Genomic DNA, 12,722 nt, shown 5'->3' with positions numbered 1-12,722 from the left:
AACAGTTCATATAGTGACTGTTCAAAGTTACAACAGCACTGGAAAAAGTGACTTATGACCATTTCTCACACTTAGCAGCATCCCCCATGTTCACATGATCAAAATCATGTCAGATGCTTCGCAACTGACACATGATGGTTGCAGTTTCCCATGGTCCCGTGAGCCCCTTTTGTAACCTTCTGACAAACAAAAGTCAATGGGGAAGCCAGAGTCACTTTACAATCATGTCTTAACTAACTTAACTGCACTGATTCACTTAACAACTGTGGCAAGAAAAGTCATAGAATGGGGCACAACTCACTTAACAAATGTTTCCCTTAGAAGTGAAATTTTGGGCTCTATTGTGGTCGTAAGTCAAGGACTACCTATAGATAGAAATAAATCCATTAATAAAACCTAGTATAGAAAGTGATGTGAACCTCCAATTTTTGAATTAGGCCAAAGACTGCAACTTACCCAGCACTCCCGTAACAAAACTCCCTTTTGATCAGGACTGTCAAAGACATCTTTCTTTCTTTCTTTCTTTCTTTCTTTCTTTCTTTCTTTCTTTCTTTCTTTCTTTCTTTCTTTCTTTCTTTCTTTCTTGTTCTTTCTTTCCCTTCCTTCCTTCTTCCTTCTTTCTTTCTTTCTTCTTTCTTGTTCTTTCTTTCCCTTCCTTCCTTCCTTCCCTGCCCATCTTACCACTGAAAGGAAATTTTGGTGTTAAAAGAACAGGATTAATAGCATTTTACCTCCATCTTATCAAGAAGTCATTTCCAAGACAAGCAACAGAGGCAGTATATATACAATATAGAGAAATAAAATGCTTAGCCATTTATTGCACTTTGATGAGATCTAAACTGAATTGCTTGATGCGGTTGAATCCATCTAAGGATGAGATGGAGATCTTTTTTTGCATAATGCCAATTGTGCTAGAGAAGGAAATTTCTTGCATTAATGTCTTTTCAGTAACCAGTTCAATTTGTTACATTCTCTTCTTTGGTTAGTAGTTTCAGATATAGCTGCAGAATGTGTTCAGAATGTGTATGCACAGGAATGTGTATGCACAGGAATAACTTCTAGACTGAGCTGAACTCTACCGTAGGAATCTCTGCATGAATTAGGACAGGAAATCCTAATAGATCACTAGCAAATTTGGCATTTTGAGTGCATGTCATAAGCACATTTACAGAATGACTGCCATGGTGAGTCTAGCCAATGTACTCTGCTACTAGGAAGAAAACTCACTTCCCAGAATATTCTACAGTACTACCTCTCTTTTGAGCTGGCATGTGTACAGTAGTTCCAAGCAAGATTTTGGATCGTATCAAATGCCTTCTACCAATGCCTTCGGGTAACATCTGGGGCCCAGAAGCATTCTTGGAAGCAAGATTCTTCCAAGACTCAAGAGTGATGCATTCCTGCTTTCTAAACATTTATTTGTAATTAGTAACACAGAAGGTGTTGGTGGATAACACAGTGATTAGGGAAGAAGAGTTGTGGAGTTTTTGTTTTGTGGAAAGGCAAGCTGCACAGAATTCCCACAGAACACTGAAAATCTGAAACTAGTCTGATCATCCCCTTCTGCTGTTGTGGGTTAAGGCCAGCCAATGGACAGCATCAGCATCACCTGACAGGTAAGCTTAGAATAACAGAACACATGAGCATCTAATACAGGACCCTTGGAAGTGAATATGAATTTTATATCCTGAATGTGTTATATTTGATTCCCCCCCACACCCTGCCTACATTTTAGTTTTTCTCTCTGTGACAGCTAGGTAATCACTGTAACCTGGCAACCAGAAATATGCAGTCACGTAAATTCTGCAAATCCTATTAACATTTAGACTACCACCTCTCTTTATGAATGTCAGCCTTTGCTTTTTGAAGAGCAAAATTTTGGCAAGCACATCTCGGTTGCTTACCCTCTCTTCCCCCCTATCTCCCCCCCAGTAGCACTACTATGTCCTGAAACATCCATTAGAAATAAAAAGAGTAAGATAGACTACTTTATTCCTTAGAGAAATAGACTTGCTTCTCTCTGCATTTCAGTTAAAACTCTTTTGCCCGGAAGACAACCCAAGAACAAAAATGTGTAATATCTATGCCAGGGGCAGATTTCCAATTTTCCATTCACTTCTGGCCCTAGTCCACCTGAATGTATAGGAGGGGAGGTGCGACTATCCAGTTGGGAAGTTTTGAGTAAAGTCTGTGCTAAATCAAAAGGAATTGAATTCTTTTACCTGTATATTTATTAAACTACATCCTGCCTTTCCTTCAGCTGACCAATTTAGCAATCCTTCTGTCCGTCATATCCCTTTGGTTGGGCTGACAGAAACTGACTAGGACTAATCCCAAATCTTTCTGTGAGTTCCTATGCCTGACATTAGACAAATGCCTGTGCCATTTCTTAATTCAGTATTTCTCAACCTCAGAAAATTTAAGATCTATGGACTTCAACTCCCAGGATCCCCAGCCAGCATGGATGAAAAGCTGTATGTATGGCTGACTGGGGGATTCTGGGAGTTGAAGTCCACAGTTCTTAAAGTTGCCAAGGTTGAGAAACACTGCCTTAACTATTATACCATACTGGTTTTCTTTAAGTCAACACTGGAAATCCTTACAGCAAGGAGAAGTTGCTTTAAGGTGAGACCACCGAGAAGCTGGGTAGTAAAATGTTGGCTTGTTACTACAAATCAGCAGTAGCTGGACAGTTACCCGTCTCCAAGTTCCTCCTTCCCAACCAACAGAGTTCTGGAATGTTTTTTGAGGCGGAAGGCAGAAATCCAATGAAAAGCTTCCATTCTGCCAGACCTTCTGGTTCCCCTAAGCTTCCTAACAAGCTGACATATGGCTTTTCATTTACTGCCTTTCAAATATACTTGCTCAAAACTGAAAAGAAAACCTCATGAAGCTGTTTTCGTATCCCAGTTTGTATTATTCAAGGTTTAGGCTTCCCTCTTGTCTCAAGTGATGATTCCGTTTCAGCAATAATCACTGTGCTTCCATTATTTAAAACATGTTTAGTTAGTTCCCATTTGTCAGAAGCTGTAAGTCTTAAGTTAAATTATGAATAGCTTCTTGTAGACATTAGAAGATTCTGATCAATTATATTTGTGACTTTTTTTTTTTTGTTGCTAGATTGCCATGCTGTTTGGAATTAGCCTTTATGTACTTACAAAATTGTTTTTGGCATCTGATTCTGAATATCTGCCAACTGAACTATTTACCATACATGAAGAAGGAACCAGCCTATTGAAACAAGAACACCAATCAAACATTATCCTTATACTATACTTTATATTGGTGTTATTCAACCTTAGCAATTTTAAGATGGGTGGACTTCAACTCCCAGAATTCCTTGGCTAGAACAGCTGGCTGGGGAATTCTAGGAGCTAAAAGTCAAAGTTCTTAAAGTTGCCAAGATTGAGAAACGCTTCCTCTATACAAAGGAAACTTTCATTAGAAAGATTTCCTAGGATTTTCAATAGATTTTTGAAACCTTGCTGATTTGTCATTTATTTTTTTTTTACATCCATTACATTATTCACTTTAATGGTAACTTATGATATGCAGAGTGCAGAAAAGGAGCAGAACAGAGTAAGCTAAAGAAATTAAAAGCATATGAAAGAAAATAAAAATGAAGCTTTGCTAAAAATAATTTAGAGCAACACCATTCACTATAGCTCTCCACTATAGCTTTAGTCTTATAAAGAGGATTACTCTTTATAGAGAGTTATCAACTTACAACCATTCATTCATTTACTGACTGTTTGCAGTTACAACAGCTCTGAAAATTGTGACTTATGACCATTTTTCACACTTACAACTGTTACAGGATCCCCATAGTCACAAGATCAAAATGTGGGCACTTGGCAACTGGCATGTATTTATGCCAGTTGCATTGTCCCAGGGTTATGTGCCCTTGCTTGTACTGTAATATGTCCATACATTGTTTTTATTTTCAATATAAAATACATTTTAATGCATTTTAATAAAATACATTGGTTTTATGCTATTTATTACTGTGGCTTTCAGACTTTTATCTATTTTATTGTTGTGCGCTGCCCAAGTCCCCTTTGGAGGGAGATGGATAGTTAAATAAGAAAGCAAACAAATGAATAAATAAATGCATTTACTCATATATTGGGTTTTATAAAATGTCCATCTGTATCTTCCGCTTCCTCTTGATCTACTCCAGGGATGTCCCTGATCTACTCCAGGGGTGTCAAACTCAAGGCAACCTGGCCTGTGGGTTGCTCAGATCTGGCCTGTGGGGCCGTCTTGGAAACAGCAAAGGTCGCTCTGGAACAGCGCCCTGGCCCGAGGTGCCTCTGCCAGCGAAAAAGGAGCTTGCAAGGGCTGCGGGCAGCCCTCTCAAGCTGTTTTCGCTGGCAGAGGATTGCAGGAGGCCATCACAACCAAAAACGGAGCTTGGAAGCCGGTTTTCGCTGGCAGAGCGCTCAGGCCACCACAAGCACCCCCAACACGAGTGACGTTGAACTGGCCACACCCACCCTGGCCACACACACACACACACACACACACACACACACTGAGGTCAAACACAACCCTGATGCAGCCCTCAATTAAATTGAGTTGGACACCCCTGATCTACTCCCTCTTGCTTCATTTTTTTTTGGCCTCATTCTTTCTATATAACCAACATATTTTAGGGGGAACCTGTTACTTCATTTGTATTCAATCTGCATTTATCCAGTACCAGTTCAGTCTTGTCCTCTTGTTTTACTGGTAGTGCTCAATTTACAACCATTTGTTTAGTGACCGTTTGAAGTTACAATGGCTCTGAAAATTGTGACTTATTTTTTTTTTTTAATTTGATTTATATGCCGCCCTTCTCCAGAGACTCAAGGCGGCTTACAATGCGCTAAACAATTGTACTTATGGACTTATGACCGTTTTTCGCACTTATAATCATTGCAGCGTCCCCATGGTCCCATGATCGAAATTCGGATGCTTGGCCACCGGTGTGTATTTATGACAGATTCACTGTGTTACCACCATTTGTAATCTTCCCAGCCGACAAGCAAAGTCAAAGAAGCCAGATTCACTCAATGACCGCACAATTCACTTAATAATTGCAGTACTTTGCTTAACAACTGTGGCAAAAAAAGGTTGTAAAATGGGGCAACTGCCTTGCTTAACAACAGACATTTTGGGCTCAATTGTGGTTGTAAGTCAAGGACTATCTGTACCACACTTCTTTTAATTTCTTAATTTCTTAATTAATTTATTTATTTATTAGTCATATTTTTATGCCGTCCACTCTCCGAGGACTCTGGGCGGCTTACACCAAAGACAGTATACTAAATAGCATATTGCCCCCAACAATCTGGGTCCTCATTTTACCCACCTTGGAAGGATGGAAGGCTGAGTCAACCTTGAGCCGGTGAAATTTGATCTGCTGAACTAGCAGTCACCTGAAGTAGCTGCAGTACTGCACTCTAACCACTGTGCCACCTCGGCTCATAATGCTCCTCCCTTGTTGCATTCAACTTACTTTTATGGGTTTTTCTTTTTTTTCTTTTTTTTGGCATGCCTGAAGGAGAATTTTAGGGACTGAGCTAAAAGCCACACCCAAAGAAATCTTCCAGGGGAAACAAACTATTGGATCAGATATCAGGTCAAATCAGGTAACTCTGCCAGGTAAACTAAAATCTCAGCCAGGTAAACTAAAATCTCAGCCATAAAACATTTAGAAGCTCAAGGAATGCCAAAAAATTAGGAAATAATACTGGAAGCTGAGCAAAACATTGGGAAAGGCAAAGAAAGTCAACTTCCTAGAAAGAAATCTAGACTGCCTGCACTCATTGAAGAGAAGTTAGGTGTGTAAGGGATCTTCTATCTGAATCACAGTTCACACAGAATCCAAAGCTACATCAGACATTAACAGTATATGATGAGAAATGAGAAATTGTATTAAATAAGACATGGGAGAAACTGATCTTTACCTTGTTTAGAGTTAATCATTACTTATTACAATTATGAGCCAATTGCTGTGTTTTTTGGCAAACTTGGTTTTAAAATGAGAACTTTGAAACCAGATATTTCTTTGAGAACCTCCATCAGGTTCACATTCTTGCCAATACTTTTGTGGCAAACATCAGACTCAGTTTAACTGAGGCTCGGTTTAATCTCAGCCACAATAAACTAACTAACCCCTTTTAAAACTCCAGCAAGTTCTGCTGAGATTACTAAAATTACTAGACATCAGGAAAAGATGGCAGGAAGAGTCCCCAGAAATTATGAACTACAAAATTTATAAATCTGAAATTGCAATGTATTTTACTTCCCACCAATTCTTACGTGGCTAAGATTTTAGACATACAGACAGAGACCAACAATGCAATGCTGAAATTATTCAGCCATGTTAAATTAGAGTAAATTTGTGCAAAACTATCAGTGACTTTTTTTTTTTAAAGGCTTCCTATGGCTGTCTTCCTGTGCATATTATCAGATGAAGTTTTTATACCTCGGTTGCCTGCCTTCTTTAATGAAAAGTTGTGGATTCAGATATTACACTCCCCCATTTATGCAACCGTTGTAAATATATGCAAGTTGCCAAGCCCCTAAATTTTGATCACATGACTGTCGGGATGCTGCAACGATCTTAAGTGTGAAAAACAGTTGTAAGTCATTTTTTCCAATACCATTTTTTTGTAGGCTGTAGGTTGTAACTCGAGGCAGTCCTCGAGTTACAACCACAATGGAGCCCAAAATTTATGCTGCTAAGTGAAACATTTGTTAAGTGAATTTGCCCCATTTTATGGTTTTTTTTTTTTTTGCTACAGTTCTTAAGTGAATAATTGCATTTGTTAAGTTAGTAACATGGTTGTTAAGTGAATCTGGATTCCCCAATGACTTTGCTGGTCAGAAGATTGCAAAAGGGGATCACATGATCCCAGGACACTGTAACCGTCATAAATATGAATCACTTGCCAAGCATCTGAATCTTGATCATATGATCATGGGGAAGCTGCAATGGTCATAAGTGTGAAAAACAGTCCTGTCACTTTTTTCAGTGTCATCGTAACTTTGAGTGGTCACTAAATGAATCGCTGTAAGTCGAGGACTACCTGTACTCTAACTTTGAATGCTAAATTGTAAGTAGAGGACTACCTATATTGGACCTCTACCAATAATTTGAAAGGGGGCTTTATTTTAGAATGAGATTCTTTTGAAAACAAGAAGTAATCACATCTGCTTACGTGTCTGATACAGCTTGTAGGCTTTCTCAATTTCTTTTGTGTGTGTATTCTACGTAAGCAAAGCACCTTGTCGAATAACGTGCACATTTCTATAAGGCAGTGTTTCTCAACCTTAGCAAACTTTAAGACACATAAATTTCAATTTTCCAGAATTTCCCAGCCAGCATGCTGGCTGGGGATTTCTGTGAATCAAAGTCCACATATCTTAAAGTTGCCAAGATTGAGAAACATTGCTGTAAGGTGTATTTTGGTATGCATGTATTAATTATAGTGTAATTTCCCATTTAGTATAAGTCAAACCCTACTGTAGCTATTTATCTGGCGGTAGGTCTTGGCTGAGATTTTTAGCTATTAACATTGCAACATGAATTCTGCAAATAATTATCCTGCTGAACAAAAAGGAGATGCTCATAATCTCACATTTTCTACTAGTGTCGTGCCAGGAGTAACAAAACAGATTCCAAGATTTGGTCAGGCAACCAATAGGCTGGAGACAAGATGCAGTTGATGTCATTGATTAACTGCTCTGGTTATATAAAGCAGTAGTACTGAAATATCACGGAAAATTGGAAACCCTGATTATTTTTTTTTTAGGCTGCTCAGAGTTTCAAACAAGAATGGACAAGTTCCTGAGGGTTTTTTTTTCCTTCTCAAATCTGCAGAACCTGGCCAATGGAAAATATTCAAAGAAAAACATATCTGTTTTTTTCTCTTTTTATATACTCAAACTTTCTCAATCCTCACCCTCAACCCTTACCTTTGGGAGATTCTTGCTAACCAGCTTAGATCATTAGATATGTGATGGTATCAGCACAGGAAAGGATACAGGTAAGCTTTACAGTACTATAGAAAATTGGCTTTCGCAATACATAAAAAGCTATCGATTTCAGAAAACAGGTGTAGTCTACAGAGCTTTTCCAACAATACCACCATCTTGCCTCTCCCTGAGATGTCAATAATCATTGGCAATACTGTATTCCTATACAGCCATATGTGATCAAGCTGAACCTACAATATTATAAATTTTCTAGGTCCCAAATACAGTCAACAATTGAAAATTGTTCCAAATATAAGTAGTTTGGAATAATAGTTCTTATAACTAAGAAACAGTAGTTGAGGCTCTTATTTTAGTATTGTTGGGTGATAAGAGGTAACAATAGAAATAGGGATATATTCAGATATAACTAAGCTAAATGCTTAGTTCTTAAGTGCAGGAGGTAAGGTGTTGTTATTATTATAAACTTTTATTCATTAAACATGAAACTCAATCAACTGAACATTTAAAAATGTATCACAAATATCATTGACTGGCACGGATGGTTGATACAGGTTGCTGCCAGCATCCTAGGTATCAACTAAGCATCTTCGTAAAATGTATGTTGTTGTTGTTATATTTACATGCCACCTGGCTTCCAGTTTATAATCATTAAAACATTTAAAAACAAAAAAATAGGAAAATTTCACATAAAAGACACAAGAGAAAATTGTGATGTCTGAATTATCGTATCGGACCCACACTGTTCCTGTTGCGATGCCACGATTGCTGGCAGGTGATGTGCTGAAGAGGCAGCAAACCACAGGTTTCAATCCGTCACTCTGCCTATTGCATACAGTATTTGTGTGATCAGGACCATACCATTTGATGATGGGTCGCTTAGATGCAACTACGTCAGGACTGAAACTAGAAAGGAGGACAGCTTTATGCAATTACTTTACAAAGGTCAGAATTGTGTACATCTTGATATTCCTGTGATACTCCATGGGAAGTGAATGTTGGATTTTGATAAAGCAGGGTAGGAAGAGTATTGAAGCTTTTGAACTTTGATGTTGGAGAAAACTCCTGAGAATACTGTGGAGATGCCCCCCCGCCTTACAAAAAACAACAACCTCAGTAAATCATCAAACTCTCGCCTTGATTACTGCAAAGCTCTCTACATGGGGCTCCCCTTGAAGAGCACCCGGAGGCTCCAACTGGTCCAGAATGCAGCAGCGCGGGTAGTGACGGGAGCAGCATGGCGCTCCCATGTAACACCGCTCCTGCGCGAGCTGCACTGGTTCCCAGTGGTCTTCCGGGTGCGCTTCAAGGTGTTGGTTATCACCTTTAAAGCGCTCCATGGCATCGGGCCTAGCTATCTTCGAGACCGCCTGATGCTACCGATGACCACCCATCGTCCCGTGCGCTCCCACAGAGAGGGCCTCCTCAGGGTGCCATCAGCCAATCAATGTAGGCTGGTGACCCCCAGGGGGAGGGCCTTCTCTGTGAGGGCACCTACCTTCTGGAATCAGTTGCCCCCAGAGATAAGGAGAATCCAAGACCTTAGTGCCTTCCGCCGTGCCCTTAAAACCCACTTTTTCCAGCAAGCCGGGCTGGCTTAAGAAGAAATTTTAAATGTTTTAATTGGTTTGTATTTTTAATTTTGGGCCAAATTTATATATATTTTAATTGTTTTTTAATATTTGTATTTCATGTTTTTTAAATTTTGGCTGTACACCGCCCTGAGTCCTCAGGGAGAAGGGCGGTATATAAATTTAAAAATAAAATAAATAAAATAAAAATAAACAGGTCAATCCAGAGTTCTTTCTTGAGGCACAAATGACCGAGCTCAAATGATCCTACTTCAGACAGATTATGCAAAGCCTCAGAAAGCCAAAGCCTCTCTGGAAAAGGCTCTAATGCTGGCAGATAGAAGGAAAGAGAAAAGGATGACTAGCAGCAAGGAGGATGGACTCAGTAATAGAGGCAATTGGTATAAAAGCACTACCAATAGCACTTATATACCGTTTCACAATGCTTTTACAGCCCTCTCTAAGTGGTTTACAGAGTCAGCCTATTGCCCCCAACAATCTGGGTCTGCATTTTACCCACCTTGAAAGGATGGAAGCTGAGTCAACCTTGAGCCTAGGTGAGATTTGAACAGCCAAATTGCAGTCAGCCAGTAGTCAGAAGAAGTAGCCTGCAGTACTGCACTCCAACCACTGCGCCACCAAGGCTCATGGTGGTGCTTCCAACAATGTTGGAAGACCTGAAAGACTAGGTTAGGGATAAATCATAATGGAGAAAATCTATCTTTCTATATGGTTGCTAAGAGTCAAAAATGACTTGATGGCAAAAAATCAATCAATCATTCTATATCAAAATTCCTCTAAATTGGGGATCCAACAATACAATTTTGAGATTTATCCAGAGTCATGCATACAGTATTTATTTTTTTTCTCCCAGAGACCCGTTTTAAATTGCTATGTTTTGAGCAAATCTATATTTTTAAATCTGTTCTTGTCACTAAATGTTTTTATATTTTTATTTATTTATATCTCACTTATTTTTATAAATAGTAACTCAAGGCAATGAACATATGTAATACCTCTTCCTCTTCTTTGTCCACAACAACCCTGTGAACTGAGATTGACACATGCTGCTGGAGCTCAGCTAGGGCAAAGCTTGCGTGCCCACCGATATGGCTCCACATGCCACCTGTGGCACGTGTGCCATAGGTTAGCCATCATGGCGCTATGGGATTCCTAGCACTCTCACATGCCAGGTTAAGGAATAACTCAGGTCAAGGTATCACCTACAGAAGGCTGTTGGTAGCAATGAAACTTAACTACTATAAAGGCAAGGAGTAGAGGTAATGTGTATAAAACACACAAGGCTTCTGGGGCAGCAGGGTTAAGACAATCCCTTTTCACCTTACAGATTGCTGTCATGAAATTCTTATACCAGCAATGGGGGATTTGTTTTTCTACATACATTTCTGCATTAGCCCTGGAAGTACAGGTAGTCCACAACATAAAAAAGTTCATTTAGTGACTGTTCAAAGTATTTATTTATTTATTTATTTATTTTATTAAAATTTATATGCCGCCCTTCTCCCGAAGGACTCGTGGCGGCTCACAAGAACAAAATGACAATAAAAACAATATCACTAAATAGCATTAAAAATCCAATTTAAAATCCCACAGTTAACTAAAAACCCAACCAGATCAGATGATTTGAGTAAAAAGCCAGGTCTTAAGATCTTTGCGGAAGGAACAGAGATCAGGGGCTGTCCAGAGTAACAACTGCATTTTCAACTGCATTGAAAAAAGTCAGTTATGACCGTTTTTCACCCTTGCGACCGTTGCAGCTTCCCCATGGTCACATGATCAAAATTCATACGATTGGCAACTGACTCATATTTATGATGGTTGCAGTTTCCCAGGGTCATGTGACCTTTTGTGACCTTTTTCTGACAAGCAGTCAAGGGGGAAGTCAGATTCACTTAACAACTGTATCACTAACTGAACAGTTCAGTGATTCACTTAACAACTATGGTAGGAAAGGTCACGAAATGGGGCAAAATTCACTTAACAAATGTCTCACTTAGCAACAAAAAATTTGGGCTCCATTGTGGTCATAAATTGAGGACTACCTGTATTTGCTGGGACACAAGAAATTGTAGAGACCAGCAATACCTGGTGTCCTACACTACTAGCCCCGTTTCATGTAAATGATGATACAAATGATGATTCAGCAGAAATTCACTACTTCTTTACTATTTATTACCTTTGGTTTATACAGATAATCCTCAACCTACGACCATAATGGAGCCCTAAATTTGTGTTGCTAAGTGAGAAATGTCTTAAGTGAGTTTCACTTTTTTCGCCACGTTAAGTGAACCAACAACAAGTTAAGTTGTTAAATTAGTAACACAATTGTGAAGAGAATCTGGTTTCCCCCCCTTGATTTCACTTGTCAGAAGGTCACAAAAGAGGACCACGTAACTCCAGGACACTGCAACGGTCATAAATGTGAATCAGTTGTCAAGAGGCCAAATGTAAATCACGTAAGCACGGGGATGCCGCAATGGTTGCAAAAGTATGAAAAATAGCCATGAGTCACTTTTTTCAGGGATGTTGTAACTTCGAACTATCACTAAACAAACTGTTGCAAGTTGAGGGCTACCTGTATTATGCTTTCCATGCACCTGAATACTGTTAGACTAGTCTAGAGTAGATCTTCACACTCTGTCTGCTTTGTGTCCAAGATCCCAACTCTGCCCAAAAGCCAACGCCAACAGCCTGTCTTGATTTACAACCCAACCCAATCCATCCCAAAGGCTGGGTTTCGATTCGAGGGCTAAAAAACCCAAAACTAATTAGCGTCCAATACTGAATGAAATTTATATCTCACAGCAGCCCCCACCTCCCTTTTTTCATTTCCAGATCAGAAAGTCCCTGCCTGTTTTATGAATCTGGATCCCTTTCTCCAAAAAATTAAGAGAACGCAAGAGATCGAGCAATTAGGCTCGGTTTCTCGGGAACTGCAAAAGAGGGGCTTTGCAATGCCCCCCCCTTCCCGTTTTCTCCCTGTTAAGAGAGCACGAGAAGGTCCGCTCGCCTCTCCCGCCCACCCCGTTGAGGGGGCGCCAGTCTAAAGAATTAGCGAGAGAGGCGGCCGCTTCGCTGACCGGCTCCTTTCTTTTCCGCCGCAGTTTCCGACCGAATCTTTCTTGCTGAGGGACGCCGCCGCGGAGG

This window comes from Pituophis catenifer, unplaced genomic scaffold (genome assembly GCF_029215685.1).
Source record: "Pituophis catenifer annectens isolate HBS135680 unplaced genomic scaffold, rPitCat1.0.hap2 SCAF_6, whole genome shotgun sequence".
In the NCBI taxonomy this organism is placed as follows: domain Eukaryota; kingdom Metazoa; phylum Chordata; class Lepidosauria; order Squamata; family Colubridae; genus Pituophis; species Pituophis catenifer.
The sequence above is the reverse complement of the archived record's forward strand: the minus strand, read 5'-3'. Positions refer to the sequence as shown.